This window comes from Sus scrofa, chromosome 8, assembly GCF_054392235.1.
Source record: "Sus scrofa isolate SSC_HxYL_T2T_F1_AM1 chromosome 8, Sscrofa_HxYL_maternal_Yorkshire_Landrace_v2.0, whole genome shotgun sequence".
NCBI lineage: Eukaryota > Metazoa > Chordata > Mammalia > Artiodactyla > Suidae > Sus > Sus scrofa.
Window position 1 is genome coordinate 117,960,503 of NC_139390.1, and position 8,851 is coordinate 117,969,353.

General features: G+C 39.9%; 1 long non-coding RNA gene across 5 annotated transcripts in view; it reads right to left on the reverse strand.

Annotated features, from left to right (window-relative positions):
• LOC110261984 (uncharacterized) overlaps window positions 1-3,266 on the reverse strand; it is a 229,611-nt gene extending 226,345 nt beyond the window's left edge. For all 5 annotated transcript variants that reach the window (XR_014813181.1, XR_014813185.1, XR_014813182.1 and 2 more), the window contains exon 1: window positions 3,155-3,266. This is a non-coding gene — a long non-coding RNA (uncharacterized LOC110261984). The remainder of the gene's footprint in view (window positions 1-3,154) is intronic.
• Window positions 3,267-8,851: the final 5,585 nt, after the last annotated feature.

An 8,851-nucleotide genomic window follows, 5' to 3' on the forward strand; every position in this document is an offset into this window, starting at 1 on the left:
CTATGAAAATATTAAAATGTAAAGTGAAAACCAGCTATCATTAGTGTGGGTTCGGCTTCAAATCTAGAAAGAGATTGGAATGCAAAAATATGATCAGGCTGAGAATAAGAAAAAAGACAGAGCATATAAACAGAATTACAAATATTTTAAACTGCAATGCTATCATCTATAAAACAAAGTTTGAAAGCAAGGATCTCTGGAGTTCCTGTCGCGGCTCAGTGGTTAATGAATCCGACTAGGAACCATGAGGTTGCGGGTTCTGTCCCTGACCTTGCTCAGTGGGTTAAGGGTCTGGCGTTGCCTTGAGCTGTGGTGTAGTTTGAAGACGCAGCTCGGATCCCGTGTTGCTCTGGCTCTGGTGTAGGCCAGTGGCTACAGCTCTGATTCTACCCCTAGCCTGGGAACTTCCATATGCTGCAGGAGCAGCCCAAGAAATAACAAAAAGCCAAAAAAAAAAAAAAAAAAAAAAGAAAGAAAGAAAGAAAGGATCTCTGAGATGCATTTAAAGAAGAAAAATTAAGAGTCTATACAGAAAAGTAGCATCTTTATCAGTATGTTTCAGAGCAAGCTGAATGCATAAATGCCTGGAAACTCCTAGATACACAGCCAAAAAACCCAAAAACACTAATATGAAAAGATACTGCACCTGAATGTTCTTAGCAGTATTATTTACAACGACCAAGATATGGAAGCCACCTAAGTGTCCATCAGCCGATGGATGGATAAAGAAGATGTGGTATCTATACACACACAATGGAATACTCTTCAGCCATAAACAGAATGAAATTTTGCCATTTGCAGCAACATGGATGGACTTGGAGGGAAGTCCTTGCTGAGGGAAGTAAGTTAGACAGAGGAAGACTAATATTGTATTATAATACTTACGGTATTATAATCTAAAAATACAACAAACGAATGAATATAGCAAGAAAGAAGCAGACTCACAGAATAGAGAACAAACTAGTAGTCACTAGTGCAGAGAGGAAAGGGGAGGGGCAGTATAGGGGTGGGGGCTAAGAGATACAAACTATTAGGTAAGAAATAAGCTACAAGGAAATATTATACAGCACAGGGAAAATAGCCAATATTTCATAATAGCTATAAATGGAGTATAATCTTTAAAATTTGTGAATCACTATATTGTATACCTGTTACTTATATAATATTGTGCATCAACTATACTTTGATTAAAAAATTTAAGAATAAAAAAGATGCATGGAGGAGTTCCCATGGTGGTGCAGCAGAAACGAATCCGACTAGGAACCAGGAGGTTGCGGGTTTGATCCCTGGCCTCGATCAGTGGGTTAAGGATCCAGCCTTGCCGTGAGCTGTGGTGTAGGTTGCAGATGTGTCTTGGATCTAGCGTTGCTGTGGCTCTGGTGTAGGCCGGTGGCTACAGCTCCGATTGGACCCCTAGCCTGGGAACCTCCACATGCTGCGAGTACGGCCCTAAAAATAAAAATTAAAAAAAAAGACCCCCACAAAAAAACACAAAAAGATTCATGGAAAAAATACATTACCAAAAGATCTAAATCAGATAGACCAGTGTATGAACCATTCAATGTCCTTATATGTCATCATGTCATAGATGAAATCAAACACAAATAGAAATCACAGGTGCTACTGATAGTCCTTAGAATAATCAATGCAGGCCAATAATGCCTATAAACCTTCATTTTGCTCTTTCTTCCCCACATCAGATGTGTGTGCACCAGTGTGGAGTTTTCAGGAGGCTCAGGAGATGAAGCCATTATAAACAGATGCTCTAGTGTTGCAAATATACATACGTAAAAAAAAAGAAGGGTTGAGTAAACCAAACACTGGAAAGGACTCGTTGGAGCTAGCAAGTTCACTGCTATCTTTAAAAGCAGTTTCATTGGAGTGGTGGTTGCAAAAGTCAGATTTCAGTGTTAAGATTTGAACACCAGGTAAGGCAACTAGACAGCTCTTTGAAAAAGTTTGGTTATGAAGTAGCCTTGCCCATGGGAGCAAAAGCGCTGGCTTAAGTTGGAAGGAATCTCAGCGTGTTTGTTTGCTGATGAAAAGGGGCGAGTGAGGAAGTGGAACACACAGCAGGAGCTGGACGATACACCTGATGGGGCAAGAAACAATTAGCTTTGGCTGCATAACAAACCACCCCAAAACTTTGTGGCTTAAACCAATCCTTGCTTATTATTTCTCAAGATTCTATGGGCTGGCTAGGCAGTTCTTTGGGTCTCGGCTGGCACAGATGATCTCTGAGGTCTGCTGCTAGCTTGCCTGGGTGGAAGGGTTGAGGATGGCCTCTTAGGTGTGGCAGGTGGTTCTGTATCACCTTGGGCAATGACCAGGCTGTGTGTCTTTCATCATCCTAAGGCCAGCCTCCAGTTTCACTACGTTTAAGTCAGCTAGCCTGGGATTATTCACAAAGAAGTAGTTTATGTTTAAAAAAAAAAAAAAATTCAGGAAAAACTGGTTATGTGTTTTTTTAACTCATAACAAGTTTTTTTTTTTTTAATGCTGGTAAAGTCCAGATATCGATCCTATAATTTCCAATCAAGTTTTGTTCTTTTCTTTTCTTCGTCCATCCACCCCCTGCCACTTTTTTTTTTTAAGTTCGGGTAAAAAGTAGGTAGGAATTGTGGCCCCAAGAATGGCCCTGGGGATGGAAGGGAAATGAAAAGACATTTAGAGAAATCAATCAAGTCACAAGAGAGCTCTCAGATTTCAAAAGGACATATGTAAAAGCTGGAAGTAAAAGCACTAAAGAGAAGATAAACGGGGGGAAAAGGAGGAGCTTACATCTGTTGGAAGAGTGTAACAAGGTCTTAAACCTGAATTCACTGAGGCTTAGAAGGAATTCCAGTCATCAATAGGATTTTTAAAACTGTTAAAAGGAAACCCCCCAAGAGGGAGCAAAATGCCAACTGTGTATGAAAGGTGCTGAATATTTACAGAAAACAAGGAGACAAAAGACTTACCCACTGCCTGTTTTGCTTCTATCCTCTCCACTAAGAGGAGGATAGTCTGAAAACCATTCCCCAGAAAAGGCAGGTACGTTTCTTAACCAGTGGTTCCTGGCCTTCCTCGTGTTCCTGGGAAACCCCAATATCCACACGGATGTTAGGTACCTGTAACCCTTCCGTTCCTTTACACCCCTCCTTCATGACCTTACCTGCACCTCCCTTCAGTCAAACCACGCTGCAGCCAATCCAGAACTGCTTCATTTCTGAAAGCATAAACGCCTCTGACCGTGGCCTTCCCTTTTTCAATTCCCTTTGTCCTACAACATTTGCACTTTGAACTTCTCCAGACCAAAACAACCTCTTAAGTTTATATTTAATCGATGACCTCCCCCCTCCTGGTTTTCTTCCCCACCATTTCAAAACTCCCTACTTCCTCATCTCAATACCTCACCCAGCCCATAAAATTCTAACCTCGGATCCACTCAACCTTATACCTTCTCCATTTCTAGAATCAAGTTATTGAGCATAGCTGGAAAAAACAAACAAACAAACAAACAAAACAAAAACCTTTGGATGAATACTCCTATGACTTCTGGGGTTTTAAACCTTGAAAGGGACTTTCAGTATTTAGTGGCCATCATTTTTTTACATGTGGCTGGTCAGCTCTCTCTCCTTTGGCCAGGATTTTAGAATTTCTTGATTCTCCTTGAAACCCTTTCATACCTTTACTCCTGTTGTATCCAGGAGATGACACAGTTTCTCAGGTCAAAGAGGAAAAAGAAATCATGAGCAATCAGCTCCCTCAAATTTGATGCCCTCCCGCCTACAGTTGCCTGTCTCAAGAAACAGCCTTACGTTGCGCTCTTTGTTTTGTTCAAGCCTACCTTCTCAGGAGACCTACATCTCATCTCTGTTGTGGAAAATAGCCGCAGCAGTGGCCTCCAATGGTTCGTATTTCCTAACACCCACAATTTTGCATCATGTTTCTGGGTTTGGCCCTGTGTCATGCTAGAGCCAATGGCACCCTGGCAAATGTGAGGTAAACTGAGCTTTGGAAAGAGCTTGTGCATTGAAGTTCACCTTTTCTTGCTGCTCTTGGGAAACCCTGGACAATCACTGTATGAATAATCCCAGGCTAGCTGACTTAAACATAGTGAAACTGGAGGCTGGCCTTAGGATGATGAAAGACACACAGCCTGGTCATTGCCCAAGGTGATACAGAACCACCTGCCAGACCTAAGAGGCCATCCTCAACCCTTCCACCCAGGCAAGCTAGCAGCAGACCTCAGAGATCATCTGTGCCAGCCGAGACCTGAAGAACTGCCCAGCCAGCCCATAGAATCTTGAGAAATAATAAGCAAGGATTGGTTTAAGCCACAAAGTTTTGGGGTGGTTTGTTATGCAGCCAAAGCTAATTGTTTCTTGCCCCATCAGGTGTATCTTCCAACACCTACCGTGTCCCACCACTTCACTCGCTCCTCTTCATCAGCAAGAAAGCACCCCGAGTTTTCTTCCAACTTAAACCAGAACTCTTGCTTTACCATTTGCTATCTGAGAATCCATGAGTAAGACATCATTTGGGTCTGAATTCTCATTTATCAAATGGATGGAAGGATAAAACTTATTTTTGCTCTTGCTGATACACACCTGAAAGAATGCATGTCTTCTGTGCATAAAGCCTGGCAAGAATAGACCCTCAGGAAATATTAATTCCTAATCCCATTCCCAGTTTGGATCATTTATTTTTTACTAATAAGAGTTTAGTCCAGAGGTTCTGCCTTTCCATTATTTACAACTATTTTGAGTTGAACATGTCAACAAAACAAAGTGAAAAAAAAGGAAATCTTTAAAGTGCCAATAAATATGAATGGAAAATAGGAACATTAATATTTTATCTTTACACTGATGCTTGGAAATATCATTTTGTTTCTGCTACATTTAAAAAGGTATATATTGGCTCTATAAAATGATAGGACATGCCTGGGAAAACCACCTAGCTGAAATATCTCCAAGAGACTGCTACATCTTCTGAAATTTTCTATATTTATTGAAGTTTAGAGAATTCTACTGTTAAATTCAAGCTATATTATTAGCTAGGGTAATATGCATTATCAGGAATTAAATTATAGCACTTTAACAAAGGACAAGGTTCTAAGAGGAGATGAGACATCAAACATATTTTTGATGGAGAGAGAAGCAAAGGAAAAGCTGAAGTATTTGCATAAGTAGAAAGTATGATTTATTTACTTTGATAAACTGGGGATTAAAAAACGGACACAGCTTAGACCTCTCTCAACTTCTGAGAGATCTTCCCATGAAGATCGACGCCATGACTAAAATGCTCTCTCATCTATGAAGCACCTCCCAACTGTAGGGCCTTCTGATTATTTATCATGTGAGTCAAGTCTGTGATAGGTTCAAATCTCACCCAGGTGTTTCAAGCCCTTCGCCCAGGCATATGCCATGGTGGATCTCTGGGTGGTCAGACGTTTGCTCTGGGGGCCGACAGGAGAGTGGGGATATTTCCCCAAAAATCGCTTAGTCTACTTGATAATCTCTTTGCAAATACAGTATTATGCAAACCCTGTTTATTACTCCCTGATATTTCACATTAAAATGACAGATGATATAATGATTTTATTGAGAACCAGTCCGTCCATGCTAGGACTTTCAAATCTGAGGGTGTTATGCAATGGAACTGTCAGTTTGGGGAGTCTGAGTGAGGGGCAAACAAGTGTAGCCAAAATGTTAAGAATGAGGAGGAAGAGGAGCCCAGAGCAGAGTATGGCATTTCAGGGCTCGATGGAGAGAGTATAGCTCTGAATTCTGGCACCACTGCCCCTTCTGAATGGCGCTGGTAAGCGAATCCTCCTCTTGTCTGTAAAATGAGGGTGGTAACAGTGCTTGGCTCATTGGCTTGGTTTAAAGATTAAAGGATGGCACACATGCAAAATACTTCAAAGTGCCTCACACATGAAATCTTTAGTAAATGCAAACCATTGTTTACCTGTCTAAAAGGAAGCACACCGGCCACATCAAGGGTCACACCTCTGATGATACAACAGAGAAGTAGAAGCTATAAACATGTCCCTGTTTAAACATGTCAGCATGTCCCTGTAGATACTCTGCTCAGCCAATTGTTGATTGAGTGGTGAGCATTTGAGTGATCCACGGTAACTCCAATATTGTAACAACTTTGAACCCTGACAGCATTTTTCATGTATAACCGTGACACTTCCCAATAGCCCCAAAATTGATTCTGTTGACACCTTTTTATTCTAGAATCTAAATGGGGATCTTGGTTAAAGTGATATTTTAATTGGATATTAAAAACAGCTCAAAGCAATGAAGATAATTTCGTATTGTTCCATGACAAATCAGTTATTAATTTAGAAGGGTCTTGTGGACTAAGTAGGCTTTAAAATGAGCCTTGAAAAACTGGAAGGGTCTGGATAGGTAGGTTTGAGAGACAGAGGAGGGCAGGGCATGCAAACTTGGTGAGTGAACTTACAGAGATGGATAACCAAGAGAATGATGGGTTAGCATCAGGCTTATAGAAGAGAGAGGAGTAGGGAAAGCTTCTGGATGTTTGAAGTGAGGACAGGTGATGAAGCATTGAATAGGCACAGAATACATTCTCCTGGAGCAAGAGGATGATGATAATGAAGCTTAGAAATTTGAACCGATGCGTGAGAACAAAACAAGAAATACATTTTGAGATTAGTTACACGGAGCAAATAGTCTTTAGATTTCTTTAAACTTCATACATCTTGTGAGATGCATATGAAGAGGAGAAAGTCAGGAATTAATCTAAATTTGAAGAGAAAATATGCCATGTTTCTCCAGGAGTTGTTGGTTTTCTTACATGGAAATTGATTTGCTCCAAATAAAAGGTAGCTTAAAAATATCTCAGGCAAGTAGAGTTGTCATGGAATCATACCTATTCCTAACCAAGCATTTACACAGCCATGCATTCTTAAGATTTTGGGGTAGTATTTTTTTCAGTGTGAAGTTGAGGTATATTTGTTTAAGTAAATTCGTGTTATTATGTACAGTGACTCACTTGGTGGGAACAACAAACTCATTGCCAAGTCTGGGCTGACCTTGATAACTTTCCCACTAAAAGGTAGCTGGTGGTGCATCATTGTGCTTTTTCATGTTAACAAGTCCAGAAGGGCAGGGAAGATTTCCTCTTATTTTCCACTCTGATGCTCCCTGATCTACACCTGGCACTCTAATGCGCATGTGTTATAGATTACAACACTTGAAAAGCCAGTCCTGTGCTGTCAGCCCAGCCCATGCTTTGCTAAGTCAATCTGCTGGCAGATTATAGCTGTTTCTCCTGCCAAATGAGTCAGTTGAGATGGAAACATCAATTTGAGATGATGTGTACTCTCTGTTGTAAGAATACAATTTAGGGAGGTGACATGATTGTCACACATGTATCTTTAAGTTTTAAATTTTATAGCCACTGTAGTGGAGGTACAGGAAGAGAAGGACAGAGACAATTGTAATCAAATATAAGGATTTCTGCTTGGCTTAAAACACAAACAAACAAAAGCTGGATAGTGACATCAAATGAAATGACTTTAAAAACAGAGAGTCATTGCAAATAAGTCAGGGGGAAAAAAGACAGAGAAAAGGTAAACAGAAAGATATTTGGAAATGACATGCATTCACTTATTATTTTATTCAATAGTCATTTATAGAGTGAGCGCTATGCTATTTGATGGTGATCAAAAATAAAAGATAAGCCTTGACCTTGAAAATTTCTTAGATTTGTAGAGGAGAAAGTTTAGCCCATAGAAATAATAAATATCATAAAACTATCTGGAACTTTCTTTTGAATAGAAGGAAAATTACTGTTTTTGTTATATAGATTAGTATATCCAATGTAAAAGAGTTTAGAATTTTGTTTCCCTTTTATTGTTTGATCTTAAATGGAAAGGTTTAGGATATCATTATTTTAACTAATAAATTGATGATCTCAAAGACAAAGATAATTATATGAATAGCATGTTCCATTTAAAATTTTAAAATAATGTTTAATTAGTGAAAGATAAATTAACTTCTATGAATATTTGGTGTCCCAGATATCCCTCTTAGAGTAGAAAATCTGAGATTATTCTGGTCTTGGAAATTAAGGATGCAGATGGTGTTTTTTTGTGTGTTTGTTTTGTCTTTTGTCTTTTTAGGGACGTACCCATGACATATGGAGGTTCCCAGGCTAGGGGGTCGTATTGGAGCTGTAGCCGCAGGCCTACACCACAGCCACAGCCACAACCATGCAGGATCTGAGCGGCATCTTCGACCTACACCACAGCTCATGGCAACGCTGGATCCTTAACCCACTGAGCAAGGCCAGGGATCAAACCCAGAACCTCATGGTTCCTAGTTGGATTCGTTTCTGCTGCACCATGACGGGAACTCCAATTTCTTATTATTAGGGAAAATGACCCCTATTATTCGGGGCACTTTTTTTTAACTTTTGAATATGTAGTTTCACTCAAGCTAAATATGATACACTTCTGGGGTTAAGTATGATTTTAATAAATTATTATGGAGATCTTTTTATTTGATAGTTGAAACTCAGCATCAAGACTCCAGTAATGGATTCTAAGCCTCTGGTTTCTGGGGTAAATAAGTTAACCTGTCTTATTAGTAAACTGGGGTGAAGAGGATTTTACATTGTTGTTTTGTGAACATAACATGAAGGTATTATTCAGGTGAAAAGTACATAGATCTTACTGATAATGGTTCTTGGGTGCCACATTTGTTCCTTCTTTTTCCTGAAATTCATCACTAGTGTTACTGACTTTGTTTGCACAGTGGGGGCTGGCGGTGCAAAGGGAGAAAAAGGACTTGGTGCTCCCTGGGTGTCATGGTTCTGTGGTGCTTGACATATG